Source organism: Ictidomys tridecemlineatus, chromosome 1 (genome assembly GCF_052094955.1).
Source record: "Ictidomys tridecemlineatus isolate mIctTri1 chromosome 1, mIctTri1.hap1, whole genome shotgun sequence".
Lineage (NCBI taxonomy): Eukaryota > Metazoa > Chordata > Mammalia > Rodentia > Sciuridae > Ictidomys > Ictidomys tridecemlineatus.
In genome coordinates this window covers 50518303-50535136 of record NC_135477.1, presented here as the reverse complement: position 1 = coordinate 50535136, position 16834 = coordinate 50518303, and the positions used below count along the sequence as shown (strand labels likewise).

The 16834-nt window shown below is 57.8% G+C and overlaps 1 protein-coding gene and 1 long non-coding RNA gene across 7 annotated transcripts in view; one reads left to right on the top strand and one right to left on the bottom strand.

Moving 5' to 3' along the window:
* The window catches only part of Cdh23 (cadherin related 23), a 377491-nt gene that overhangs the window by 110396 nt on the left and 250261 nt on the right, over nucleotides 1-16834 (top strand). The window lies entirely within an intron of this gene.
* Nucleotides 5948-9146, bottom strand: LOC144375502 (uncharacterized). Its single transcript, XR_013435504.1, has 2 exons — nucleotides 6951-9146; nucleotides 5948-6212 (listed from the first exon to the last, which is right to left on the bottom strand). It is a non-coding gene; the product is annotated as an uncharacterized LOC144375502 (long non-coding RNA).

Genomic DNA, 16834 nt, shown 5'->3' with positions numbered 1-16834 from the left:
CCCTGCATGAGCTGCCTGAGGCCATCGTGCCTTCCCTGGTCTCCACCCGGTCAGCACCGTGACCGATATCTGGGACCCTCCTCTCTCACGGCAGGCGGATGCCACAGCTGGCGGCAGCTGGGACAGCGAGCTGTGGGCTTGCAGCGATGGCGGGACAGCATGCACGGGCACGGGGGCTGGCTGCTTGGCTTTGCACGGAGCCAAGGGGCTGTGTGTGGGGGGTGCTCATCTTCTGGGCCTCTGAGGGTTTTCTTGTCTTCATCCTCGTGACAGCTCCGTGAGCCCAGGGGGCGGGGGGCTGTTCTTTGCATTTTCTACATGAGAGAAACTGAGGCCAGGCAAGCACGCTGACTTCTCCCCAACCCCAGAGTCAGAACACCCTCCTTAACCAGCGTCCTGCCCCCCAGAGGGTCCTTTCTGCCTCTTGGCTCTTTGTTTTTTGAGCCTCAGTGTCTTCATCTGTCAACTAGGAATTTATGGGGATTTTTTTTTTTTTTTGTAAAAATTCCCAGGGACACATATACAAAGCCCCTGGCACAAAGGTAGCACTTGGGAAGTGGTGACTGTCCCACTCCTTGTGGATGTTCTCCAAGGACCTCAGGAGGGTTGATGGGAAATCCAGGGAGCTGGACGGGCGGGCTCCACTGCTAAGGACTGATTGGTTGATCAGGGTGTCCACGCTGGGGAGGCTGACGGTCCAGCAGAGAAGGGAGACGTGTGGGAACTGTGAAATGAAGATGATAAGGGAAAATGACACAGAGCCACAGAGAAACACCTAGCAAAGGCCGAGTGTTCCCCACAGGCTCCTGGAAACCAGCACCGCGGGACACACGTCCTGCGGGTGGTCGGCACATCCAGAGAGGGTGAAAGATTGGCCCACGGTCACCCAGCGGTCAGGGGACCGGCGGTCAGTGGACCAGCTGTAGCCAGGGAAGACTCAGGGAATCAGTTTCCAGGACCTGCGAGGGGGAGCCCGCCCCTGGACCAGAGGCGCACATGATCTCCCAGGGCAGCCTGGGTGCCCGGAGCAGGCGGAGAGGGGTGCTGCTCCTCGCGCCCCCAGTTCACATGCTGCAGGACCAGGGGCCCGGGCTGCCCCGAGGGGCTGGCCCCCCATGCCCGTTCCTCCTGTGTCGGTGGCTCTGGGACTTTGCCTCAGCCCCTCCCCTCCCCCTAACTGTTCCGATGTTGTCAGAGCAGCTTGAGGACAGGCCTGGCAGGTCTGTGACTCGGGGACCCCACACAATGGGCTGTTTTGATGTGTTTGTGTGCCCCTGGCCACCCTGTTTCCTAGCAGGAGGGGGACGGGAGAGCGCTTTGGGTGGGTGGAATGATTATAATTTCTGTGACTCCTTAGCAGCCTTTAATTACTTCGCGACTTTGTGGAGCTGGCTAGCAGCCGCGAGGGGCGGGCCGCCGCTTCATAATAACCTTAAGTGGAAGCCGCCTGTCCGTCTATTAAAAAGCCCGCTCCTCTCTCTAGATGAGATAATGCCAGCACGAGATCTCGCCCGGGGTGTAATCACTGGGTACCGTTAATCGTCCCCGCCACTGTCTCCCTCTTAGTCGGCCGGCCCACCTCCTAGGCGTGGGGCTGCAGCTACCGAGAGCCGAATGCCCGGTCACGTCCTTGTCCAGGAGGGCACAGGCTCAGGCTGGTCCCCTCTTCCCCTCAAGTCCCTGAGAGAGGGAAGTGGCACAGAGGCCCCTTCCCCCAAGCCCTGTCCCGCTCTGTAACTCCCAGTCGGAGCCAGCCACACCCCCTTCCCTTCTCAAAACCTCCATTTCAAAAATCCATCCATCTGCACAGGGCTTTGAGCTCCAGTGTGCCTGCCCTTCCTGCCCTGGCCACCCCCCTGCTGCCCAGCCTTTGCTCATGCTGTGTCCTCCCCTGAGAGGTCATCATCCAGGCCAGCCGTACCCCTGTCCTTCCACCATGTTAGCCAAGTATGACTCTTCTTCTCTCTGAATGACCCAGTGGGAGAGGCCAGGTGGTGGTCCTCCTCACACCCTCCCCAACCCAGCTTCTCACCCTTCAACAAGGCCATCACCCAGTGTGGGCCCTTGACCTTGAACCAGAATCATGAGTCAAAATAAACCTTTTTCCTTATAACCTATCCAGTCTCAGGTATTTTGTTATAGTGACAAAAACAGACTACTACAGTGGGGATTGAGGTCAGGAAGGACACAGTAGCCTTGAGTGTTTTAAAGGCTTATGCCCGTGGCATGGGTTCACCACGGGGTGTTTTCTCCAGGAGCCCCTCACAGGCTTCTGGGAGTTTGGTCTTCCTTTTTCTTCCCTTGATGGCTGTGTTTTCTGAGGGGCCTGTTAAAGATGCACACGGAGCAGCGCACAGCCCTGTGCTCAGCCGAGTTCATGAGTGACACATCTGTGTGCCCACGTCCAGAGCAAGACACAGACCTAGCGGCACCTTGCAGCCCCTCCCCCAAGGTAACCCCGATCCTGGCGTCTAGCCCCACGGGGTGCCCTTGCCCATCATCATGTACTACAGACGCGCCCGTTAGGTCCTGATTGTCATCTCAGCTCCTGGGAACAGGCAGCTGGCTTCCTCTTGGAGGCCACTCCCCACAGTGGTTAGCACTGTGTCCAGAGCTCCAGGGACCCGAGTCTGAGTCCTGGCTCACTGCACAGCAGCCGCGGGTCACAGGGAGAGGACTGCCTCTGATCCAGTGTGCATGCTGCTCACGTGAGCAGGGCTGCCACGGAGCAGGTGACGTGGGACCAGAGCCCCCACACGGCATGCCTGTGGCCATCCCCTCTAGACACCGTCTCCCTGGTCAAGGGTCATCTCTGCAGGAGGACCCTGTGCTGGGGTAGGAGGCTGGGTGGGGGGAAGGGAAGTGCAGGGAGCTAAAAGGAGTGGAGGGGACTTGGACCAAGAGGAAGGAGAGAGGGGAAAGGAGCGGGGTCTCCTTCATGCCTGCTGTCTCCTTTGATCCTCAGAGTAGTCCTGCATGTTGGTAAGAGAGGTGGGCTTATCCCCACCTGGGAAAAAGCTGGGAAAAAGGGCCCAGAGAGATTAAGTGACTTGTCCAAGGTCACACAGCTGGCTTCAGATCTCATTTGTGCTGCCCGCAAAGCAAGTCTGCGTGCATTTGCTGCCCAGAGTGTCCACTCCGGGTCTGGGGTTCACTGTAAGGCTGCTGCCTCCGGAGGAGCTGGCCTTGAGCCCGCAGAAGGTAGAAGGGGGGTGGGCGGCTTAGTCAGGGGAGCGATTCTTCCTAAGTGACCTTCACTGTGTTCCGGCACCTTCAGCCTCCCACGAAGCTGAAGCTGCCGTTTATATCAGCAACCCAATCTCAGTCCTGCGTGAGAAAACACAGAAATCTTTAAAGGCTTCTTAGCAACGGGAACAGGCTTTTCTCTTTTTTCCCCTCCACCTCTCTCTTTCTTCTGGTCAGCGCCAGGGCAGGGCCAGGGCAATGGGAGAAGAATAATAAGTTCTTGCAAAGCATCGTCTTTCTCTCACCTCCCCCAGACTCAGCTCCTCCGACTCAGGGCCTACCAAACCTTAAAAAAGGATTCCACCTCGTGCAGACGGAAAGCTGGAGCTGGAGGAGCCTGCAGCAGCTACTGGGGCGGAAGGCCCTAAATGGTGTGGAAGTAATGCCTAAAGTGCGCTCGCCATTACGCACGTTCCCACGGAGCCGCTCGGCGGCACGGCCCGCGCCGGCAGCCACGGGAAATAAATAAATAAGTGTGTATGATCCGGGGACTGTGCTGTGCAGAGGGGGGAGGTGGCAGGCCACTGGTGTGGGCAGGAGGACGGTGGCCGGACTCTTTCCTTCCTTCTCTAGCCCTGCAAGTGTGTGACGCGCCAGGGACATGGCAGACACCTTTTTGGTGTGGCGGATCTGATCCAGCCACGCCTCAGTGCTGTGAGAAACTTCTTCCTGTCCCTCTTCTATCTTCCTCCCCCTCCACCTTCTTTCTGGGACCCCAGGACCGAGGACCCCAGGCCTCAGATCTTTACCCTATCTTTCCATTTCTCTGGAATGCTCTGCTCCCTTGCGACCCCTTTTCCGTGACTGCCACCTGCCCCAGGGATCTTCCAGTTGGGTTTGATCTTTTCCTTCCAAATGCAGATCACGCGTTCCGGCCTTCGGAGACCAGCTGGGATCGTGGGGTGGAATCATGCACCTCTACACAGCACCTCTGGTCACTGTCATTTCTTGCCTATGTCTGTGACAGCAGGGGCACCTCCCTGCGATCATCTTCCACTACTGGCGGCCCCCGGCCTGGGCCCCGTGAGGGCTCAGTAGTGACTTGGTGCACGTGGCAGGCCTGCTCTGGGGGAGCCCCCACCCTGCAGCCCATCTGCGCCAGGTCCCACGTGCCCGTCCTTCATGGTCTGTTGCCAAAGCCCAACATGGAAGGCAGCTGAGTGGCATCTGAGTTCCTGCCTGGTCTCACCAGAGTTCAAAGGCAGCCAGGGACAGGGACGGGGCAGTGAGGATGTCTTCCTTGGAGCCATTGGAAGATGGGGCGTCATCTGATGGGCTGGGTACAGTAGGCAGAATAACGTCCCCACCCCAGGTGTCCATGTCCTGTTCCTGCACGCTGTGGGACCCTGCGTGGCAGAAGGGGCTTTGCTGGTTGGATCGGGGATTCTGAGATGGGACATGGTCCTAGTTTAGGGGTTTAGGTCCTTGCCAAGAGGCAGTGAGGGGAGGACAGAGAGGACACGTGGCCCTGGAAGCAGAGGTGAGCTGGCTTTAAAGTCAGGAGAGGGCAGCAGCCAAGGCGGCAGGTGGCTTCTGGAAAAGCCTGGGGAGACGAGGGTGGTCTCCCATCCATTTTGGATTTCTGACCTCCAGAACTGTAAGGTGACAAGTCTGGGCTGTTTTAAGCCACTAAGCGCGTGACAGTCTGTGAGAGCAGTCAGAGGAAGCTGCGGCCGAGGTGTTGGGAGGCAGAGTGGGGGGGGGTGCATTCTGAAGTCCCTCTAGCGCCCCGACACTCTGCTCCCTTGCTTCTCTGGGGCCCTTTGGGCAGGAGGATGGGAGACACCAAGGTGGGTGGTCCAGACGTGGAGGCTGTTGGGAATGGTCCCCAAGCACTAGCCATAGGCAGGATGTCCAGGGCTGGGGAGGGCCCTGAGGGGCTGGGAGGGTGGGGTGGGGAGCCTGCGGGTCTAGAGCCGCCATTTAGGCGGCCCCCATGCCCTGGTGTGGCAGGCTGGAGGCTGGCCGGCGGGCAGAGTGGGCAGGGGCTCTGTCCAGCAGATGGCCACCACACTGCTGGGACCCAGGAAGGAGGACCCTGCAGGGCTTGAGTGCCCGTGGCCCTCCTTGGAAGCCTGGCTCCTGGCAGCCATCCAGAAAGCAGAGTCGGGGAGGGTCCTCGCTTGGCTGGCAGCAGCGGCAGCGGGTGCAGGAGGGTGGGCCCCGCATCCTGGCCCACTCATTCACCCATTCACCTGCTCGCCAAGCCTGGCTGGGGTGCCTGCTGGGTGCTGGGGACACAGGGGAATGAGACCCTGGCTGGGCCCCTGAACACCCACAGTGACTCTATAAAACAGCACTGAGACCTGGTACTTGGGGACCAGGTGGCCACCACCTAGAGCTTGGCTCTCTGGGTTGCTGAGGGCTAGAGCAGGGTGACTCAGCCGTCCCCCCAGCTTTGGAGTCCGGCCCCCCATGCCAGCCTGTCCTCACCCAGGACCCTCGCCGTCCCCAGTGTGTGGCAGGGCCAAGCTCATCTTCCTCCAGGCTGCAGACCTGGGTGAATTGGCGCTCCCTGCCCCGTGCCACCCTGGCAGCTCACTTGACAGCCGGCAGGGTTCACCTGCTGTGCCCAGAGGGAGAGAGCTGGGGCCGACCTGGGCCTGAGGCAGGCAGGGCCTCCCCTACCTCTGGGCTCCCCAACGGCTTCTTTTTTTCTCTTTTTTTAAAAAAATATTTATTTTACAGTTGGACACAATACTTTATTTCACTCATTTATTTTTACGTGGTGCTGAGGATTGAACCAGGGTCCCACGTGTGCGAGACGAGCGCTCTACTGCTGAGCCACAACCTCAGCCCAGGCTTCTTTATTTCTGAGATTGATAGAGACCCCAGGATAAGGCCCTCCAAGAGGGATCAGGGGCTTAAAAAGGAAGGAGGAAGCGGGGCGTAGTGGCACACGCATCTCACTGAGTCGCTCCTGAGGCTGCTTTGAACTCTCGATCCTCCTGCCTTGGCCTCCCGAGCTGTAGGGGTTACAGGCATGCGCCACTGTGTTCAGCAAGTAATCACACCCTGAACCAGGGGCAGAGGGACAGGACCCACGCTCCCCCCAATGACCTAAGGACTGTCACGAGGTCCCACCTCTTAAAGCTTCCATCCCACAATAGCACCACCCTGGGCACCAAGCCATTGACACGTGGGCCGTTGGGGGACACTCGGCCTCTGGGCTGTAGCATGAGGGACTGGTACCATCCCTGTCTTTAAAACAGCAGGGGCGCAGGGCTCCCAGGGCAGGGCTTGTGGCCCAGGGCCCCTCATAGCCCCCTTGCAGCCTCCCCTGTGCGCTTGTCTCCAGCACAGGGCCCTGGGGAGGGGTGGGGAGCCAGACCCTTCCGAGTCCTCGGGAGCCAGGCTGGCAGCTGGTTCCTGGAGAGACGGCTGCCCCCACCAGGGCCCGCTCGTGTGCACACACCTCGGCGGCCACAGCGCCCTGCCTCCTTCTGTCCCGGGCGTCTCCCTCACGGGTCAGCGCCTCGGAGTGCTAAATCATGAGCAAATCGGCCACAGCCAGCAGGAGGCCAGGAGGACATGGGGAGGGGACACCGCCATCAAGGCCATTAGCACTGAGCTGGCCAGGCAGATGGAGACGGCTGATTGGGACAGAATGGCCGGGCCCCCTCTTCAGGGCACTGTTTGTAGCCCTGCCGGCCACGACGTGGAACGAGATACTTGTGCGCCCTGCGTGCTCCCCGAGAATTTACCCAGCGGGCACGGTCCGTGGCCTGGACATTGGCTCGGCCTCTGTTCACGCAGGAGCAGTCTCTCCCCCTCCTGTGTGGTTTGCAGATGTTCTGTCTTGAGGGGAGCAGAGAAGCAGGACCAGGGCTCCAGGTGCTGGACAGATGTGAATTCTGGCCAGACCCTCCCCCTGGGCTAGTGATTAGCTCCACTGGGCCTCAGTTTTCTTCTCTGTAAAACGGGAACAATCCCCAAACCCACTTTAGGAGGCTCCTGGACACGATGTGCTTAGAAACCGGCACGTAATAGGTGCTCCTTAAGTTGAGAGGGACATGGCGCGTCCTGCCTGGGACCTCGCTGTCTGGCTCCCCTGGCCTGGCCTGCTCCGCGAGGCCGTGATGCTCTGGTACTGACAGAAGTCTGGGTGGTGTTCCTGCCCCAGGAGAAGCAGGGCCAGCGCTCTATCGAGGAGGAGAGTCCTGGGCTGCCCCTCCACGGGGCCTCTCGGGAGCTGGGCCTGACGTTCCTGCCCAGCTGAGGCAGGGGTCAGTCATGGCCAACAGCTGCTGGGTGGAGGAAGGCAGGTGTTGGTGTGCGAGGCCTGGACTTCAGTGTCCGCTTAGCCTGGCTGGTGGCTCAGGACAGGTGTCTCTTCGCAGCGTCACCTGGAGGGCCTGGTGGGGGCTGTCAGCCGGGCAGGCCCGTCCCTTCTGCACGGCTGGCCTTGCAGCCGGCCTGCGGCAGACACGGCTTTTTTGTTTTTGGTTAAAAAGCCTCATTGGAGCGTTATGATATTGGAATGTGAAGGGTAATTGAGCTGAAAGCTATTCTCTTCCTGCGACCCACACGGGAGCAGTAATTGAGGTGCCCGGGCCTCGCGGCAGCCTGGGAATCCTGATGGAAGTTCTGGGGACAGATGGGGGTCCATCGGCAGGGGCAGAGCCAGGTCCCCAGAACCCCTGGACCTCAGGTCTGCCCCACCCCATGCTCCCCTGGGACTCAGGTGCCCAGCCAGCCTCCGCCCACCGGGAGCTGATAGCCAAGGCCCCGCCCCGCCTGCTGGGATAGGGGAGGGTCTCCAGGGATAGGTCTTGGGGGAGGGGTCTGGGCCTGACTGAAACCAGCAGAGAGATTCTGGCCTGTCCCCATCCCCTCATCTTCTGACAGGACACATCCCTTGCTCCTGCGTGATAGCAGGGTCTCTTTCTGTGCTAAGTCCCCCCACCCTGTGCCCTACCCACCTCTGCAGTGTTTGGACGACCCCAGTGTTTGTCTTCATGTACATACAACATCTGGATCACCTGAGCATCTGGTGAAAATGCAGATCTTGGGCCTTCAGGTCCAGGATGGGACGGGAGCCTGTCTTTACGGAGCTCCCAGGAGGGGCCAACGCTGCTGGCCTTCTCACCTCACTTGGAGAACTAAGGCTCTAGGAAGTCGTCTGTGTCATGGGCAGGCAGGAACGAGCCAGATGCTCTGCCTAGGGCCATAGCTGTGAGGGAGCCACCCAGGGTGACAACAGCCAGTTTCTGAGCCAGCCTGATGGTGTAGGTAGTACACTGAGCAAGAAGGACTGTAAATGTAGCCCCAGCTCTGCTCATGAGGCTGTGCACCCTGGAGCTGGGTGGCACGGCCCAGAGAAAGAACTACATTTTCTTGGCACAGAGGGACCATTAGCTCACTAAGCCGTGGGTTCACAGGATAGGGTGGACCACTCTGAAGCCAGGATCTTTATCTAATCTTGCAGGGATGCCTGACAGTCCTCACCCCCAAACTTAAGCTGTCAATCTAGGCATGCATCTACATACCCGACTCCTCCCTCCATCGCCCTGCCCAGGCTCACATCTTCCAGCAGAATAGGGAAATCCACGGAGAAGGGAGACTAGGGTGTATGACGCTCATGCGTCACATCACCAGGTCCCCATTTAGCCACCCCGGCTCCACCTGAGTCAGAAGCTGGAGGAAGAGGCCCTTCCCTGCCTGGCCCACAGAGTCCACCTGGAGATCAGGCCAGAGGCCCCTCTCCCCCACCCTGGGCGGGGGTACCTGGCCTTCTGCTGGGGCGGGGAACGTCCTTGAGGAAGACACTGTGCCCCGCCCCAGCTACCCCACTGGCCCAGCGCGTGCGCGCACACACGCTCCTGCGCAGGCGCACTCGCAGTCTCCGCCTGGCCGGTTATTAATTGCCACGCGGGCTGAACTGAATGGGTCCCATTAATATGTGCTCAAGCAGCTCCAGGAGCCGGGCCTGTGCTGGGCGCCGCTGCTTATCTCCGCCGGCCAGGCTTTCCTTGCTCAGGACTCCTCTGGCACACACCCAGCCCCGGGGGCCCCTGGGCCCGCGTGCCAGGCCCTGCCCGGTGGCGGCTCCCTGCGGAGTCCTTGTCACCGCTGGTGCCCACAGGCTGGCGGATCTGCGCAGCAGCCAGGGCCGGGGTCCCGGGGCAGGTGGTCGGGCTCTGCAAGCTGCTGAGCCTCATCCCAGCCTCCCTTGCCGGAAAGCCTCCTTCCCCCCATGTCACACTGCTAAGTGACTGATGTGTCGTCAGCGGGCAGGTGTGCGAGGCTGGGTCCCTGGAGAAACTGCAGGTTGGCCTCACCTCCTACCCATCTTCCTCAAGCCCCTCGTGTTCCTACATGCCCTGTCCAGGGCTGGCTTCCCTGCCATCCACGGCCACCAGAAGAGGGAGGATCTCCCACCAACCAACCTAGTAAGATGCACAGGTGCTTATGGGACCTGTCCCCTGGGCCTGGAAGTGTGCACAGGGCTTTCTAGACATCCCTTCAATCTTTGACCACCTTGAAGAAAGGACCCACCCTTCCCATCGTGTCAGTAAATGACTTCCCAGGGTCACACAGATAGGTAGTGTTCCCTCCTAGATGCATGACAAGGCAGTGCCTCTGTTTCATCACATAGCACTTTTGACCCTGGGGACCATCCAAGACAAATTCAGGCATCTCTGCATTAAGAAAAAATTTCTTAGTCAGGTGTGGTGATGCACACCTGTAATCCCAGTTACTCAGGAGGCTGAGGCAGGAGGATTGCAAATTTGAGACCAACCTGGGCAACATAACAAGACCTTTTTGTCTCAAAAAAAAAAAAAAGAAAAGAAAAGAAAAAAGAAAATTCTTCTGTCATGATGGAATATGTCCCTCTGCCACTGGCTCCCAATTGGTCTCAATTGGGTTCTTCTATTAGCAGCCACTAGAGGCACAGAGGGACCATTAGCTCACCAAGCCATGTACTCACAGGACAGAGTGGACCACTCTGAAACCAATGTCTTTTTCTAATTTTGCAGAGATGTCTGATAGTCCTCTGGCACTGCAGCCCACCTTGGGTCCACTGGAGCAGCATGGGAACTTTCCACCTGCTCATGACTGACTCACAGGGTTTCTAAAGAGCAAGGGGCCTCAGGGGAACCCTTTCTTCTCCAGGACTCGACCAGCTGTACGGAGCCCTGGGCTAAAGCTCAAGCTTTTTGCCAGGGCAAACCATCAGTCTGTCTTTTCCTTTGAGGTCATAATTCCAGTGACTCCTGTCAAGATTCTGAACCCCCTTTATTGGGGGCTCCCAAACTCTATTGGCACCAACAAATTTCAAAATCACTCTATCTCCTCAATTCTAGATGCCCATTTTCTCCTTGTTTAAAAATATATGAAACTGGGATTTGCCTGAGTTGGACCCCGTTTCTGCCTGCACAAATAGTGACCACACTCAGCCACCGAGGGGACTGCTCTGTGTTCTTGTTCCCTGGAGAAAGTGGGCATGGATCATCCCTCCCAGCTTTAGGGGCAAAGGTGGTGACATGGGGAGCTGAGAATGAGGGAGCTCCGTTGACCACCATTGCCCAGATTCTCCCAGCCATAGGCAACACTCACACTGGCATTTCCTGTGCAGGCAGGAAGTGCCGACATGTTTAATTCCTATACTTGGCCTGCTTGGGTATCAGCATAGTATCCCAAGGCCCACTCATTTAGAACAAGATTTCTCCCACCCCCCGAGGATCTGAGTATAGGGTTCAGAGACAAGGGGGAGGGACAGCAGTGTCAATCTTCCCATTCTGTTCATAAATTTGATTTTCTAAGAAGTTGAGCGGCTTGGGGTGGACTGAATGTTTCTCACCATTGTACAGAAGATTCTTGAAGGGAAACTACATGCCAGCCCCTCCCAGAGAGGGGGCATCGCTCTGAGAGACCCCTGATAGCAACAGCAAAAGGCAGAAGAAACTGCTTGGGAGACACAAGAGGGGGCTGAGGTCCCTCCAGGGCCCCGCAGCCTGGGGAACTGAGTCCACTTGAGGCGCAGGGCTTTGGAGGAAAGCCAGGCAGCCCCTGCATCTCCTGCAACAGCCTTCCCCAGAAGCCCTCAGGCAAGAAGACTCTAATTGATGAACTTGTTCCTCTGTAACTGTCACACGTCTTCAGTTCATTACAGCCCCATCTGCCTCTCCCAGCCTGCTCTCCTGCCAGCCCCCGGCTGCGTCTTCGGGGAGGCCGCGCCGCAAGAGCAGCTGGATCTGAGGCCTGCGATTATCTTGGAGAGTCCAATCAGGGTGATGGCAGGCCCTTCCTTAGGAGAGCAGAGAGTCAGGACAGGGTGGCAGGGAGGCCCAGAGGAGACCTGAGGAGGTAGGTTAACCCTTGGACTCCCAGATCCAGAGGCTGGGGCCACGGCCAGGTACACCCCAGCCAGAGGCCTGGTGCTCCCTGCTGGAGGGAGACTCAGAAAATCTGGCCTTTGATTCCCCAACCTGAGCATTTCTAACCCAGGACGAGTGCTCTCAAAGACTGGAAGGATGACCTCAGAAGGCCAGCGGGCATTTTTAATTGTCTGTGTGCACCCAGCTATTGGCATTGTGAAGAGCGCCACTCGACGCTCTGGGGTCTCCTAAGTGGGCTCTGCATCTCGCAGGTACCGTCTGACTCAGTGGCACACACATGTGCTCTGGGCAACACGAATCCAGAGCCACCTTACCTTCTCACTCTGGTCTGGTCTCTGCCACCAGTCAGGTGACACCGAGGGTCTCTTTACCATTTAGACTTCAGCATCACCTCTGCACAAGGAGCGAACTCGTGAGTCTCTGCTCCTGAGGTCACAACCTGCCAGGCTGCAGTTAGCCTTGGCGTTTATGGGTGATAAATTCAACAAACACTTCCTGGTCCCTGGGATATGGAAGACACCCTAATGAAACACGGCCTGCCCTCCTGGAGCCTCTAGTCTAATGAGGGAGACAGGTAGAAATCCTTGCCACTCTGAACCGCGGCCACTGGGCCTGACGCACACAGCTCTGGCGGGGCCTGCAGAGGCCCACAGCACTTCTCTGGGAGGTTGGTTGGAGCCATGCTGTCAAGGGCCCCGCACACCCAGGTCGGGGGTTTGCACTTTCTCCTCTTAGGCAACGGAGAGGTGGGGGCTTGGGGGGCTGGGGAGGGTGCATTCCTAGCTGAGCTTCAGAAAGGGTCTCTTCTGGAAGAGACGATATATGGGACAGCAGAGTGAGCGCTACACACCCAGGAGTCTCAGCCCCATGGTTTTGCTTTCCACAATTTCAGTTACGTGCAGCCGACTAGTCTGAAAATATTAAGTGGAAAGTTCTAGAATAAAATAATGCCTAAGTTAGAGCCCTATTCTGAGCAGTGTGATAAAATCTCAAGCTGTCTTGCTCCTTGTGGCCTAGGAAATGCATCATCCCTTTGCTGGTGTATCCATGCTGTATATGTTACCCACCTGTTAGTCACTTAGTGGCCATCTCAGTGATCAGATCAATTGTCCTGGTATCAGAGTTGATATCAAATACCCCTTATTCTACCTAATACAGTATTTGTTCTAGTTTATAATTACTTTATTATTATTACCTATTATAACTGGTTATATAATCGTCATTATAATGACAATTAATGTCTTACTGTGCCTAATTTATGAATTAAACGTTATGATAGGTATGTGTGTATAGGAAAAAATACCATAACATATGTATGATTCAGTAGTAATGGTGGCTTCCGGCATCCACTGGGGGTCTTGGGACCCATCCTTCATGCTCAAGGGGTGTAATGTGAATTCTGTCAGCCCCTAGCCCTTTCTTTCCCCTTTTTAAAATTAACAGCTTCCCGTTTTAGAAAAGCCACCGTGTCCCACTTCCTGCTTCCTGTGTTCCTTTTTCCTGAGGTTTCAGAAAGCATCTCCTTTGAGGCTCCCCGTCCCCTCCCCGTTCCCAGCCAGGGTCTGAATTTTAACCATTCTATTTTCTATTTTCTTTACCGATTTTATGATAAACAGCCCGGTGTTTTCCAACACCTCTCCTAAGTGTGTCAGGCTGTCCCTCGAGGCGCTGCTGCGTCCGTCCCTCCACTCTGAGAGGCCCCATCTCATCCCTGCCCCAGATGTGTGACGTCCCCACCTCCCACTGGTTCCTTCCAAGTGGCCAGCACATTTCCAATCCACCCCAGATCCATAAAATTGGGGGGTGAGTGTCCGTCATCTCAGGCTGAATCTGGGTCACGCTGGCTCCTACGCTGGCCCACAGAGCAGGCCCCAGATCCATCCTGATTTCCCCAGGTTCCCCACCGCCTTGGCCTGGGAGGACCAGGGGCCTAGTGGCCCTGCAGCACCCTCTGTCTGCCACCCCCCGCCACCCTCTGCTGCTGCCCGGACTCCATCTGGTCTCTTGTTGCTGATACAGAAAGGACATGATTTTCCTTAAACCCTCTGATGCTGATACTTCCTTGAATCACCTTTTATCCCCGGGTTCAGAAGAATCTGCTAGTTTAATGAAACGCGCTCCTCTCCACTTACAGTCCTAAGGGGCCAGAGCAGCTCACCAGAAACCTTAGAGCCCGTGACGTCGGAGGGCTCGCTCTGCTGCCCTGACTTTTGACATCCGTGGTTCTGCTCTGAGGGGGACAGTCAACTTGGGCTGGACGCTGAGGGTCAGGCAGGCATGGACACAGCCCAGCCCCAGTGGATGGCTTAGGACGGATGCATGAGCCAGGCATAGGCTTCTCGGGGACTTGTCTTGCTGTAACACCAGGGTCCCGGAGGCCCACCCAGCTTGGACAGAGAGAGGAAAGAGATTCTTCCATCAATGGAGCCACTAGCTCCAGGCCTGAGGCCTGAAGAGCCCTCATGTTCCCCCATGCAGCTGGCCAGGAGAGGGGCCTCGGGGCCGGGCTCCCTCTGCAGCTGGCCTGTGTCCTCGGCAGCTCTCCAGGGAAGCGTGGCTGATGCCTGCTCCGTGCCAGTCTCTCCTGGGCAGACTGCTCATTGCACTTTTATGGCTCGAGCTGGAGGTTTATGGAGCAGGAGAAAGACAGCCGCGGAGCTAAGGAAGGGCAGGCCGGAGGGGGCGGGGCAGATGGCGCTTCTCACCTCCGCTTAGGCCCAAAGACATTGCACAAGTTATGGCCCGTGTCTCCCCTGGTGCCCACTCTGCATTCTTGATCAGATAGATAGCCGTTTTCAGCAGGGAGCAGGGAGCTCTGAGCCACTTGCACAGGACACAGCCCTCCTGCCTTCCGGGGGTTTGCTCCAGGGGACAAGAAGTCTTCATGGCCACAGTTCCAGGAGCTGACTCTCGCGGGCGAGGGAGGGGCCGTCTGCTGCCTGCTATTGAAGAAGCAGGGAGAGGCAGGCTCAGGGCACATGCCTGTACTCCCAGAGCCTGGGGAGGCTGAGGCAGGAGGATTGCAAGTTTGAGGCCAGCCTCAGCCATTTAGCAAGAACTTGTCTCCGAATAAAAAGGGCTGGGGATGTACCTCAGTGGTAGAGGGTCCCTGGGTGAATCCCCATGACCCCAAAAGGGATACCAAAGAAGCAGGAAGAAAGCTTTGCTGATGGACAGACACCATGATGATGGGCTGTCACTCAGCGGAGATCTGGGGACGGGACCTGGCCTGGGCTCTGGCTGGGAGCAGGGTTCTGAGGTTCCCCAGGCCCAGTGGCCTCTGCTGCAGGTTGGCCACCCCCTCTGGTGTGCCTGGCGGCGTGATGGTTTATGCCAGGCTGTGGCATTCGCCCAGATGTGCTGAGCAGGCAGCTCTCTGCATGCCGGCACGGAGTTGGGACACCGTGTTAAGTGCCTGTGACTGGAGCCGCTGCCATCAGCCCCAGACAGTCCGGGACACCTTCAAGGGAAGGACAGGCACTCTCAGCTGAGGCCTTGGGTCTCCGCGTGCTGAAGGGACAGTCAGTCCCTCACCTCTGCGTGGCACCCTCCTACCTGACACATAGGTCAGCAGGACTCACGGGGACAGGGAGGTGCAGGGTGGGGAGGCAGAGTGGGGAGAGAGGCCTCCAGGAGTGGAGGCTGGAGGCACCTTTAAACATGGGTGAGATCTGGACAGGTGCCAATTCAAGGGAGGGGGCACACGCTGGGAGTCAGGAGAGGAGCCAAGGGAGCACAAGGCGGGTAAGGTTGGGGCCCGTGAGAATCAGGCCTGTGTGGCATGGGGGTGGGAGGCAGAAACAATGGAAAGGAACAGACTGTGACAGGCTTCGGAAGGCAGGCAGAGGGTTTGCTTTCAGTGCAATGGAAATAGTGAGCCACTAAAGGTCTTAGAGGGATGGCATGACCAGTAAGAGTGGGCGGGAGGAATGGCTATCACAACAGGAAGCCAGTGGGCAGGGCTGCAGGGATTCGGACCGCAGCTTGGGGCTGGGCTGAAGCTGGAGACTCACTCTGGGTCAGGGCAGAGTTGAGGACAGTGGGTCATGGGAATCTGCAATCGATAATCTGTGGCCCTCTTCCCAGGTCACATCCCAAGGGTCAGTGGGGCAGGTGGACACGAGATGTGGAAGGGTTGGGGGAGGCCTGGAGGAGAGAGTGTCCCGTGACGCCAGGGGCCGGGAGCCTGTGGTGTGCAGGGGGTGGAAGGACCCACCAGAGGAGGGGTGACCGGGCGTGGAGCAGGAGGGCCACTGAACACAAAATGAGGCCACGGGAGGCCTCCGTTGGCCTGGCATCCTCAGGGACAGTCTGGCCTGTGGAGCTGCGACCAGGGTCAGGACTTTCTGAGTGCCTGTTGGTGGCTCTATGTTGCCACCCTGCACTGGGCAGCACCACCAGGCCACTGCCCACCCTCCACTCCCATCTTCCCAGCTTCCCCTGGGGCCGTGGCTGGGGGACCTGGGGTGGGAGCGAGAGACACATGGCCACCCCTCGGGGCCGCAGCCCCTACTCACCAAGCAGAAGAGCAGCTTGGTTCTCTAATTGAATAATGTGGGGAAATAATGGGATTCTTCCAGAACCATCGGTTATGTTTCAGAGCCAAATCCTAACGAGAAAGTCATTAGTAGTAATAAACACAGCAGAGAGCCCGGGACGCGATCCGTCAGGGGCCTGACGGGCGACACCGCGGGGAGGGGCTGTCACCCCATTTGCATTTTTGTTAGCTAGCGGAATGTCACCAGCCCCCCCCTCCACCAATGAAAAGTCAAGATGCAGGAAAACACATTAATATGAAGGATTTTTCTCTCGTATCATTGATGCTGGGGACAATGCAGCCCATAATAGCTTCGCCTCTGCCAAGTGGCTCTTCATATTTCCTTAAAAACGAGTGTTATCTAGGTAATTTCCACAGCCCATCCGTGTCCCGGGGGAGCCCGCTAATGAATGAACCGTGTGTCTCCCTCGGCCTCAGTCTGGCTTCTCCGCTTCCCAGTGGACCCCCCAAAGGTCTGGCCACTGGCGTCTCTGTCATTTGTGCAGTTGCTTCTAGGAGTCGGGGGCGGGGAAGGGGCCTCCCGTGGCCAGTGTTGTGTTGCCTGATTCCAAACGTCATTCGTGTCCTGTGGACTCTGGAGATAATGGTGTTATTATTGTCTCAGGTGACAGATGAAGGGACGGAGGCCAAGACAGACGTCAATGAACCACTCACCTCTGCCCAGCGGGTACAGGGCAGAGCCGGGGTT